The sequence below is a fragment of the Aquila chrysaetos genome, chromosome 24 (genome assembly GCF_900496995.4).
Source record: "Aquila chrysaetos chrysaetos chromosome 24, bAquChr1.4, whole genome shotgun sequence".
NCBI lineage: Eukaryota > Metazoa > Chordata > Aves > Accipitriformes > Accipitridae > Aquila > Aquila chrysaetos.
Window position 1 is genome coordinate 9,762,281 of NC_044027.1, and position 12,285 is coordinate 9,774,565.

Sequence of the window (12,285 nt, forward strand, 5' to 3'; positions counted from 1 at the left end):
CACCTGGAAAACCTTCCCTGAGCCACAGCTCATGCTCTGGGCTCCCTGGGCAGGGTTGGACCCCAGGGCCATGTGGTGCCCATGCAGCCCCCAGATTATTCTAGCCCATTGCAGCTCTGTACTCCTTGATGCAACAGCATGCTGCTGATGGAAGCTACCACCACTGCATCCCACCCCTGGCTACCCAGCCAACCTCACGCAACATCTTCCATCTAGGACAGGGTGAGTTCCTGCAGGCCAAAATCATGCTAAGCAGCGGTTGTGGGCCAGATGCTGCTTAGTTTGCTACTACAGCCGTGGAAGCAATCACTCTGCTGCCCTGAGCTACAGGCCATCTTTGTGGGTGCATCTTGCTTGGCTTTTATTGCTAATGGTGCATCTCCCTGCTGGGGCTTTACCCTGGGGATGTGCCAGGAGGGACCACCATGTTCTCCCCATTCCCAGTTCCCAGCCTAGATGCTCTAGCCTGGAGCACCTCACCGGCTCCCTGTGTTTTTTGTTAAGTTTTGGCATCAGCCCCAGCTTCCCCAGAAGGGCATAAAGGATCCAGTCCCAAGGAGCTCATCCTTCATCAGATCCTAGCAGCTGACCCCCATGAGATGTGTGTATGTTTTTCTGGCCAGCAAGAAAGTAAACCACTAACTGCAGCCAAAACCTCTGTTTTCACCTGTACCTTTGCTGCTCTTCTCCTTCTATAATGTGCTGCGCTATCCAAATGCTCTCACTCAAACCAGACCCATGTGGTATCTTGCATCTTCTTCCAAGAAAAAAAAAAAAAAAAAAAAAATTTCAAAATCCTGGAGAAAGATATTCCCAGAATTTATGGTTTCCCTTTAAACTCTCTAAGCTGCCCACAAGCTGTGTGCAGGTACAAAAGGAGTTTGTCAGACATTGGAATAGGCTGCGCAGGGAAGTGGTTGAGTCACCATCCCTGGAGGTATTCAAAAAGCGAGTAGACGGGGTACTTCAGGACATGGTTTAGTGGGCATGGTTGATGGTTGGACTCGATGATCTTGAAGGTCTTTTCCAACCTAAATGGTTCTATGATTCTATTCTATGAGTTGCAGGCGTGACTGAAATCAGGGAATCTGGTGCTGTGTTCCACCCAGCCCTCCCCAGCTTCCACACTTTCACAACATGGCTCTCAGTTTTCCGGTAGCTTTTCCAAGGCTGCAACTGAAGAGGTACATACCCCTCTTAGCTGGCACAATTTGGCATTACTATCGCACGCTGTTTCTGATATATCACAGCAAACAGCCCAGTTCTTCCTGAGATGAGTTCATATATTCCCCCTGTGGGATCAAAGTTTCTGAGTCACAGGCTTGCTTTGCCTTCAGTGAGGTCCTGCCATCTCTCTGGGTGCTGCAGGGGCCTTGGGAAGTCAGTTCTGAGCTTTTGCTTTGAGCATAAGCTGGTCCTTGGCTTCAAGGTTGTTGCTTCTCTCTCCAATGTGAAAAAGGTCTTGTGTGCCTTGAGTTTGCTCCAACTATTTCAGGTGATGTAATGAGCATTTCTGCCCCTCCTTGCAGACTTTAGCACAAACAGCATTGTGATTCTTGGAAGTCTTGAGGTCAGAACACGGTGCTGAATGTTCCAGAGCACCTTGGCCTGATGCGACCCAGTGTCCTCAGCTCCATCAGTGCTATGGCCTCTGTCATCTTCAGCTGCAAAAGCCACTCCATGCTGGTTCTTTTACTCCCATGACCCATGCCAAGGCCTTTCAGGTTGCACCCTTATGCCAAAGATCCAGCACCTCTACTTCTAGCTGTTCCTGATGCATCCAAGGCTCAGTTTTTGGCTTTGGTGATCCATTGGTGAAATGCACTGAAGTCTCTAGGTTAGAGGGGGTTGATGAAATTCAATTCTTTGGATCCAGCTCAACAGAAATTGTTTTTCCTCTCCTTGCACCTGGTGGGCAGAAGATCTGCTTCTTGCAGTGCTGATTCATCTTAGTTCTCGCTTGAGGAAGATCCAGTGACCTGCTTGGACAAGCTCACCTGGGAGTTATAAATACATCCCTGTGTAATACTCACATGACAATAAGCTAATGTGTAATGATGATTGCCAATAAGAACAGGATTTGTCCCTACAGGTAGACACCCCTCTTCATGGGGCTTGTTTTGAGGTTGGGTTATTATTCGCCTCCCTACAGCTGGGTGTTGGGCAATGCTGGTGAGATGGATTAGGCACATGAGAGGTGCAAGATGTGGAACTTCATTAAGAAACCTCTACGTGACTAACACAGGTGATGCCATCGGTGCCAGAGCTGGAGTCAACTTCTGGACAGGCTGCATTCCTGTCCATCAGGAGCTACCCGTTAACTGTGCCGAGGTAAACAAAGCTCATATGATGGGACAGCTGGAAGAAACTAAAGTGATCTGTCTCTCTCCTTGGATATGATCCTGGCTGAAATAAAGGGGATAGTTGAATGTAATACTGAAGGTTTGATTTTTGGCCTTTAACTTCCACTGTTCACTCAACATTCAGGTGTATTTGGTGTCCAGTTCAGGCCGCTGCTGGTGGCCCTTTCTCCTCTGAACTGAGCTGAGCCGGCCTGAAACCCATGGCTAGGAGTGGGAGAATTCATTACTAATCCCCAGCCTGACTCATTCGCGTGTTGGGACCAGGGCAGGTCTGAGGGCTCAGACGCCACAGGGCAAAGCAGCAGCAATCCACATGAATTATTTTCTTATCGCGTGCTTCTTTTAAGCCACTTATATGATTTAGGTGCTGCCTGACAATATTGCACCAGTTGTGGGAGGAGGATGCCCAGCAGGGAGTGTAGCTAGGATGCTGCCCCTGAGCACAGCTTTAGCTAGCAGAGTTAAGAGACAAGCCATTTTACCCCACTCTGACCAGCTTCCAGGAGAGAGAGTGACTAAAGAGGTTGCTTGAGCCAATTCCTTACATCTTAGGAGTTGCCTTGCCATGAGTTGCCAATGAGTAGATGATTTTGGAAGCAGCAATTTTTTTGTCTCCCAGCCCTCTGGACTTTGTCTTGGGCGGGGGGGAGGGAAGATGACCAAAGACCACTAAAGTTCTGTCTTCAAGCCCTGGCTGTGTCTCAGGTTTAAGTACTCATCTGGGCAGCATAAGAGACTGCCCTGGAAGGTGTTTTTCAGCAGCAAGTGTCTTGAGGTGAGCCACTGGCTCCAGCACTTGGTTTAAATGGGGATTAGGGACGATTGCAAAAGCCACAAGCAGTGTTGCCACATGGAATTAATGATCTTGGAGGTACTGGGTGGTACATACCTAGAAATGGGACTCCATGTATTATAGTCACTGTGTTAGTAGCTATGTTTTGGTTTTGCCCAAGACTTAGTTTCCAGTGGAATAAGCCTGATGACTGAGAGTTTTCATATCATGACAGCAGGTTTTACAATGCTGAAAGCACAGGATTTTGATGCCTTGTGACTTAAAGCCAACATAATTTTGTTCTTCAAGAAGCAGAAAGCAAGCAGTGTTAGGGAGCCCAAAGGGCAAGAGGAGATGTCAAAGAACAGTTTTAAAATTTTAATTTTTGCCCTTTCCTGCTTTGTGATGGCTAAAGGCTGTCTGAGAAGACTTAGGAGACATCAAGTTATATTTGATTTTACATTAGCCACCCAAAGCTGGTTGCCCAAGGCCTTTTTACAGAAGTCCACCTTTCATTCCCACCTGCTTGGTGCAGGTGTGAGGTGCCCCATACTGACAAAGTGTTGTGGTTTAACCCCAGCCAGCAACTAAGCACCAAGGAGCTGCTCGCTCTCCCCCCGCCCCCCCGCAGTGGGATGGGGGAGAGAATTGGGAAGAAAAAAGTAACACTCATGGGTTGAGATAAAGACAGTTTAATAGGACAGAAAGGAAGAAAATAATAATAATAATAACAACAACAACAATAGAATTGGAATATACAAAACAAGTGATGCACAATGCAATTGATCACCACTCACCGACCGATGCCCAGTTAGTTCCTGAGCAGCGATCCACTCCCCCAGCCAACTCCCCCCAGTTTATATACTGGGCATGACATCACATGGTATGGAATACCCCTTTGGCCAGTTTGGGTCACCTGTCCTGGCTGTGTCCCCTCCCAAATTCTTGTGCCCCTCCAGCCTTCCTGATGGCTGGGCATGAGAAGCTGAAAAATCCTTGACTTGGTATAAACATGACTTAGCAACAACTGAAAACATCAGTGTGTTATCAACATTCTTCTCATACTGAATCCGAAACATAACACTATACCAGCTACTAGAAAGAAAATTAGCTCTATCCCAGCAAAAACCAGGACACAAAGATACATGAAGTTTGCAGCTAAATCTGCTAAGTTCATGACAAAGATCCCAGAGAGCTGGAGACCTCTCCAGCAGGTTTGTGGGCACTCAGCCCTTTCAGGCTCTGTTTAGTCATCATAAGGCACAAAGAATTTGAATGAGAGTGTTACTTTTTTTCCTTTTCTGGGCATATCTGAGATTGAGCTTGCCAGAGCAAGTGCTGAGGTTGCTCGTTTTCTGGGGCATAGTGCTGAGATTGCACAGTGTCATAACAGAAACTGGGGTCTCCCACCTCCATCCCTCCAGCTCAAGGCCAGAGATACTGGCAGATGGAATGGGAAGGCAGGGGAGGAAGGTGAGAGCATGCTTGTCCTCAGATTCCGTTTCTGTTCTTTATAGCAGATAGGTGAGTTTTAATGAAGGATACACTCTCAAAAGCACTGAAATGTCTCGAGGCAAAGTCTTGTGATAGACAGCTGTAATAAAGGAGACCAGAACTGGCGAGGAGAAAATTTGGAGCATGCTCTTACACTGCTGTTAGCAGCGAGTGCCCGTGGGCAGATACATGGTGCTGGGGGTAGAGACATTCCAGAGCAGTTTGTGAGTCAACCGAGCTCCTCCCATCACAACTTCACTCATCAAAGCAAGTATTTATAGCACAGGTAGGAGTAGGGAGAGAAATCAAAGAAGAGCTTCCCAGAAAGATTCATAAATCACTCCAAGAGTTCAGCTCTGGGGTGCTGCATTTAATGAGAATAAATAAAACCCCTGTTGTTATTATTAATATTTCTTAATATTATTTCATCGGTCTGCTTTTTGAATTAAACCCATCTTTGAGCACAGAGATATTTCCATAGAGTTCTCACAGCTTTCAGAGCTACCCCGGCAGGCTGCTAAGGACATGCTGTCTTACACCAGAGAAAATATTTTCTCCAGCACAGATCTGCTGAAAAACAATTCAGAAAATCTGTCCAGGCCGATGTTTGCTGTCCGAACTGTCAGGAGACCTCCAGGCCTTCCAACAAAGCGAAGCAGGAAAGTCAGGAAGGTGCTGTACCCAGCCCAGGTGAGAAAATACTTGCCACGTCAGGAGAAAGACCCAGTCAAGCGGTGGCTGCTCTTCTTTGCTGGCATCATCCTCATGCAGGTCTTAACTGAGGATCCTGAGCAAGAGAGACTGGATAGGGGAGAAAGCCTTAGAGAGCAGCCACTCTGTGCACCAGCATCACTGACGGCTGCACGGCTCGGGGCTGCAGGGAACGGCTCCAGAGAAGACAGAGCTATTTCAGAGGCCCCAGCAATCATTTTCTCATCAGCTTATGGGCACCAGCCTCTCTGGCAAACCACAGCAGATGTGCCACAACAAGCAAGGAGACAACCGCACGTCTTCTGCAGGCAATGCTTGACCAGTTTCTCTCATGCAGAGCGCTAAACTGTGTGTGAGAAGCTGTCCTCCTACTCCTGCTCTTGGACATCAGCTGCTGGAGCATCAGCAGCAGCAGAGGTGGTCTGCGAACTCCTGCACCCCTCTGAGGGGACGCGAGGACTCTGGATGGTCATGGGGCCCGCGGTGGCCAGAAGAAGCATTGAAGAAAGCCCAGGGCTGCAGCAAGAACTGTGCTGATTCATTTGTGACTGTGATTAGAGATTGGGTTTCCAAGAACTGTAACAAAAGGCTGCAGGAATTAGATTTATGCTCCTGGGTCAGGTTTGTACTGTGCTAACCTACCTGCACTGTTGCGTAACTTTTTTCAGTGCCTCCGTTTGCATGTTGTAATTTACTGTCAGTTCTCACAAATTAGAGGTAGCTCAGCTTTCGAACCAAAGAGAGTGCAAAGGTCGTGTGTGTTTTTCTTTCTCTGTAACACTGTAAGAATAAAACTGCTAAGATCAGACTTTCACAATGTGTTTCATCTGACATTTTAAAATTAAGGTTTGCCGCTCTGCTGCATGCTGAAAAGTGCTGACCATCTTGGAGAAATAAAACTGTCCAACCAGCAAGAATAGTGGGGTCAGAGCCACAGCAGGACCCGGACACCGACACGCTGGAGCCCAGCATGGGGAGAGAGTTCACAGACTTGGGTCAGGCATGGGATGGGACACAACATGAGCCACAGCACTGGGCTAAGATATCTTCTTGGAAAAAAGCTGGGAGGCCCCTAAAAGAAACCAGGGGACATGCTGGGAAAGAGGGTTGGTCAAGGGGGGGGAGGCTGAACTAGAGATCACAAGTAGTCGGTTCTAACCAACACTTCTACTCTTGCTGTGTTTATCAGGGGTTACGGGGAGTTTAGCAGCACTTTGTGGTTCTGTGCATAAAATATGGGATTAGCCACTGGTCCAAAGCAGTATTTTTGTAGGTTTTTTTGAACAGAGTGAATGTGTGATAGTGTCTGGGGGCTACATAGCAAGGTGCAGCTCAGAGTGGGGCTGCTGCTTCCCAGACACAAGAAGGCTGCCTGAGTTAGGAATAAAGAAATCAGGCTCAGGACCTGCTTTTTGCTGCTTGTCCAGCCACGGGGCTTATAGCAAAGAGCCACTCATGGCTCCTTGCTGGAAATGCAGAGTCCAGGATTTTCAGTGGATGATATTTTGAGTTTATTGAATTTCCTGGGCTGTTTTATCACCTAGTCCCTGAGGCTGGGATTCAGCTGCCCTAATTTAGGCATCCTGAGGAAAGCCTGAGTAAGTCTGCCCAGGATTTCCCCAGCACTCCATGAAAAGCGTGCCTGGGAGCCCAGGTCTGGGGAAAGGCCACCGGGAAAACCTTCTCCAAGCTATGGCCTGTGCTCCAGCCTCATGTATGTCATGTATCAGGACTCCCCCCATGAGGGTCAGTCCCAAAAGGCCACGCTATGCTTTTGCAGCCCCCAGCTTTGCCCTTCAGGTCTCCAGTCCAACCTTCCACTCTGCAGAACAACTTCAAACTTTTGCTGGGTTGCTCAGGGCTGTGTCCAGCACAACTTTTAAAATCTCCAAGACTGGAGATTTTACCACCTCCTTGGCCAACCTCTTACACTTGCCTGGGACTCCAGATCTTTTCCATGCCACATCATGACAGTCAGCTGGTGTGCCTCACACAGCTGTTCACTGAGCAATGTGTCTCAGAAAGCAGGTCTTTTCACGGCAACAGCAATTATTTCCTCAGGCTCTGATAAGCGCAGAACTCAGATGTTTCGTAATGACCTAGAGCAGCCGCACATGACCCAGGGATGGAAGGAAGCTGGATCGCACATGCCATGATTGCAGAAGAGGTGTGGAAAAGCCAAGTGCAGCACTGCAGGCCACAACAGAGAAGAGCAGGGAGCTGCAGCCCACGGCAATTACAAAGACTTGCTTATATCTCGAAAAAAAAATGTAGCTGAAAAAGCTGAATCGTTAACAGAATTTAGCTACTTAATTTCTACTGAAAAAAAATGAGCAACCTGTCTGTGTGCAGCCAGGGAACTGTCTGGAGTAAGGAGCAGCTGGGATATGACTTCTGTGAGTGGTGGTCCAGGATAAGCCCTTCAGAAGGGCTCTACATCCCTTGTGTGGGCAGGGGAAGGCATGCAATCACAAGGAATAACTGAATGTGGACTTTTGGAAAACTCTGGAATTGTAAAGATACTTGACAATAAAAAGATCTTTCAACAATGGTGGTGTTGAAATCTTGTCAGTTGATTGATTGTAAACTTGGGAGATCAAGGACTTTCCCAAAGCGCAGCATAGCCCAAAGGTATCACGAGAGGGCAGCAGAGACAGAATCTGAGCAGGACCCAGAAGGCAGTGGCCTGCAGTGTTTCAGACGCCCAATACGAAACCGCAATGGCGCATATGCAAGAAATTGCTGAGGATGCTGTCAGTACCTTGCAGAGAGCTGATGTGGTGGGAAAACAGAATCTATCAAAACAAACTAGCGTGCTGGGGCATAACTCAGCAAAATGTATACAGACATGCCTTCAATATAAAAAAAAAACCCACCCATCACTAACTCTTACAGGTGAGAAGTTTTATTGTTCCATACGGTATAGGACAGCAAGCTGAGGTATATGGTAATGCAGCTGTAACACAGGCCAACTTTCAAGCCAGACATTGACAGACTAAACCAATGCAACCACTGAAAATTCATTTCAGACCTGGTGAATGAGCTAAACACAAAAAGGACCGTTACAATAAGTCTGTTGCATGAAGTCTAGTGTTTCAGTGGTGGTCAGCCCCTACTCCTATCCCTTACGTTCCTGTGTGCTGCAACAGTTGCTTTTGGCAGGGTGTAGCATGGACAGGACCAGCTCTGGCCAAGGGCAGGAGTGAAGGACGCTGCTAGGAGGACACATGCCTGCTCCACAGCCCAGTGCTGTGAGTGCCGTCACCCAGCCAACCCTCACCCAGCCTGGTTGTAGCTACTCCCAGGCCTGTGCATCGCCAGGGCAGTTTGGAGGCACGTGCACCAGCTCTGGCTGAGCTCACAAGGGATGAGGCAGCCTGGCAGGACAGCTTTGGGAGCCCTGTGGTGCCCCGGAGGGATAACATGTCTGCGCTACGCCGCAGTTGGCAGAGCAGCATATCCAGACAGGCTCTGTAGCTGGGACATGCCAGGACCCAGTCCTGCACTTGAATTTCCAGTCCCGCACAGGGCTTGTGGCTCCTGCTAGTAGCTGCCTTTTCTGCAGGGGGTCCCTTGCACCTCAGCTTTATTGCCCCAGAGGCCTCCACCCTCAACCTGAAGTCCTGGGGCCAGAGCCTGTGTCTCGCTCCTTCCTCTCCCAGAGCTCCCAGTTCCCTGCTCTGCCCACTCCAGAGCCTTCCAGATCCATGCTACAGCCCCAGCCCCTTCTTTCCTCATACCACCCTTCCCTCCAACCTCTTTTCTTATCCAAGTCTGCTTGGGTCATCTCAGCCCAGGTCATCTCTTCCTGGTGCCCCAGACTCCCCCAGACCTGCTGCTGGGCACAGAGTCCTTTGCTCCAGGACAAATCCCTGCTGGTAAAATCTCTCAGAAAAGAGCATCCAGGTGTGTACTGGGAGCAGCCCCTGGGACATTCCTACCATGTTCCCTGCCTGAAAACAGTCCCTGGGGACCGTGATGGATGCACTACCCCAAACCCAGGCCAGGGACTGTTCTGGCAGTTTGTCATTACCTATGATCGCATTCCTGTACCCAGCAGCACCCCCAGGAGCACCCTAATTAAGTACTATAGATGCATCCTACGGGACCAGGCGCACTGTGAGATGCAGCACTCCAAAGATGCTCCTAAAGGGGAACCTCTTGCTGTGTTTCCCTGATCCTACAACATGAATACCCTTCTGACCCCCCATTCCCATGCTCATCCAGAGCAGACACAGAGCTGCTCAGTATTTTTTCTGAGGCAGCCATAAGAAGACCGTTCATAACCTCACTAGCAGAGATCTGCGCTCCCGCAGTGTAACAGCAAGCTCTGCCATATCTTTTCGACTCTCCACCAAATGTAGGAGCTGGCACCACTTCCCCTCGCTGTGACACAAGGGGCACCAATGCTGCTCCCTGCAGAGACATGCCATGGGAGTTATAAACACAGCCGCTTTCATTAGGCGCATTATTCACCCTCTGGCTCACTCTAAGTTGGACTGATGATGCCTCAGGAGTGTAATAGAGAAAATATTAAAATGGTTTTTTGTTGCACTGCCTCACCTAGGTATTACGTGCTGCACTACTCCATTGCACAACGGGATGTCTCAAAAAGGGGAGCCTGAAAAGATTACTGTAAATAAGACTTAGAAGAAAAAAATCAGGGGAAATGATCAGAAATCAATAAATCAATGAGCAATCCATCGAAGACATACCAGGGTCTGTACTTTTTGCCTCACAGCATTAAAGAGCCACTCAAGAGAGCTAAAAGACATGAAGTTGAAAACTGATTTGTGTTCACTCACGCTGCAAAACATGAGTGAAAATTCATTATAGGAGACAGAAAGTTTGATTGTAAGGACCACAGGATTACCCAAACACCCAGCATTTCTGCTTCCTGGAGCAAAGTGATGTTCTTCACCATTATTTGCTCTTAAACAGTATCTTCAAAATGTCCATCTACTTTACACCCAGAGACTATGTAGGTCTATCCAGCTGGCCGCTAGTCTAATGTTTTGGCTATGTTTTCACCTGGTGTATTGAAAACCTCCTCTGAGCACACCTTTTCCTGTTAACCAGTATTCTCCTTCCTTTCCTTCCTCCTGATCAGGAGAGTTTCCCACTCGCCTTCACTTTCTTTGGCTTCTTTGTGGCCATGTGTCTGGACAGCCCCAGGGAAGGGCCAATCTTCACTGACACCATCCTAAAAAGTAGCTGAAACGACGTCAAGTTTGTTGAAAAGAGGCATGTGTGGGAGAGGCTGTTGTACCTGAGCCTCTGTGTGTCCTCAGAGGCCACCATCAGCACACGCTGGCCGGTGGCCCAACAACGCCGACTGCCATTGTGGCCACCCAGCATGGGCACTGGCTCTGGGAGGGTGCTGGGGGTGGCGGGGAGGGACCCACCGGCACCACGGCGGTGATGGGACCCTAGGGGACATGGCGGTGACCTGGGGTAGGCGGCAGCAACTGGGGAGCATGGGGTGCGCAGTGGTGGCCCAGGAACATGGCGGCAGCCTGAGGTACATGGGGAAACAGGAGGACATGGCAGGGCCCCAAGGTACATGAGGTAACCCGGGGACATGGCAGGGCCATGAGGTGCACCAGGGGGACACGGGGACACAGCACGGCCCTGAGGCATGTGGGGTCACCTGGGAACACAGCTCAGCCCTGAGGCACACGCCGCCACGGCAGGGCTCTGAGGCACACGAGGACACCTGAGCCATACTGGGACTCGGCTCGGCCCTGAGGCACATGGGGACGTGGCGGGGCCCTGAGGCACACAAGGACGCGGTGGAGCGCAGAGGTACGCCGGCCCATGGCTCAGCCCTGAGGTTCCCGGGGGACAGAGGAACATGGCGGAGCCCTGAGGCACACGGGGACATGGGGGCACCGCCCTGAGGCACACGGGGAACTCGGGGACATAGCACCGCCCCGAGCACACGGGGACGTGGAGGGGCACCGAGGCACACGGAGAACACGGGGTCACGGCGCTGACCACAGGCCGCCCCGCCGCTCCCCAGGGCGGCCCCGGCCCGGCGCCGAGCGAGTCGCGGCTCCCGCCCTCCGCGCCGCGTTGCCATGGCGACGCCGCCCGGCAGGCCCCGCAGCGGCGGCCGGCAGAGCCGCGCCGCGCCGCGCCCCGCCAGCCCCGTTCCGCCGCCGCCCCGGAGAGCTGTCGCTTTAAGAGCGGCGAGGCCGCGGCCGCGGCCGCCCCCGCCCTCGCCCGCCCGGCGGCCGGAAGGGGGCCGTGATGCAGCGCGCCCGTCCGCCCGCGCCCGCCGCCGCTCGGTCTCTCAGGTAAGCGCGGCGGCTCGCCCGGCCCCACCCCGCCCTCCTCCGCCACCGCCGCCACCGGGGGAGGCGCTGCCCGGGGCGGCGGCCCCGCCCCGCCCCGCTGGGCGCCCGCGGGCCCGTCCGGCCGCTCGGCGGGGCTGGGGGTGCGGCGGGGCCGCCGCGGTTCCGCCCCGTGCTCGGCCGCCGGGGGCGGGCGCAGGTGCGGGAGGAGCTCGGAGCCGCTCCCGGAGCGCCTTTCGGTAAACCCGGCGGGGCTTTCGGCCACCCGGGGGTGTTGGGGGACTAGCGCCCGAGCGAGGACGGCTCGGCGGGGTCCCTGCGGCCCAGGCGCCGCTCGCCCCCGCGGCCGGGCCGCCCCCTCTCCCCGGCTTTTGCGGCCCGCGGCCGCCCACGGTGGGCAGGGGCCGCTCGCCGGAGGTGGGACGGGGTTGCCGATTCCACCCACCCCCCCCCCCCCCCCCAAAACCGGGGCACCCCGTTTTGTGCTTGGCTGCGGTTACCGCTGTGAGTTGCAGCACTTGGTTTTACTCACTGGTGTGTGCAAGAGCCCGTAAGGTTGTGGAAAAGCTGCTCGGGACAGTTCGGTGGTTTAAGGCAGTTACATGCAGCGAGAGACCTTTTTAATTTACGCTGCCAGCAGTACTTACGG

At 51.9% G+C, this 12,285-nt stretch overlaps 1 protein-coding gene across 2 annotated transcripts in view; it reads left to right on the forward strand.

Moving 5' to 3' along the window:
- Window positions 1-11,547: 11,547 nt before the first annotated feature.
- LOC115335127 (discoidin domain-containing receptor 2-like) overlaps window positions 11,548-12,285 on the forward strand; it is a 63,407-nt gene continuing 62,669 nt past the window's right edge. The window contains exon 1 of one of the 2 annotated variants that reach the window (XM_030000379.1): window positions 11,548-11,639. The gene's annotated coding sequence lies outside the window, so the exon portion shown is untranslated. Of the gene's footprint in view, window positions 11,640-11,760; window positions 11,876-12,285 lie in introns of those variants that run through there. The other variant, XM_030000377.1, reaches the window with a different exon arrangement.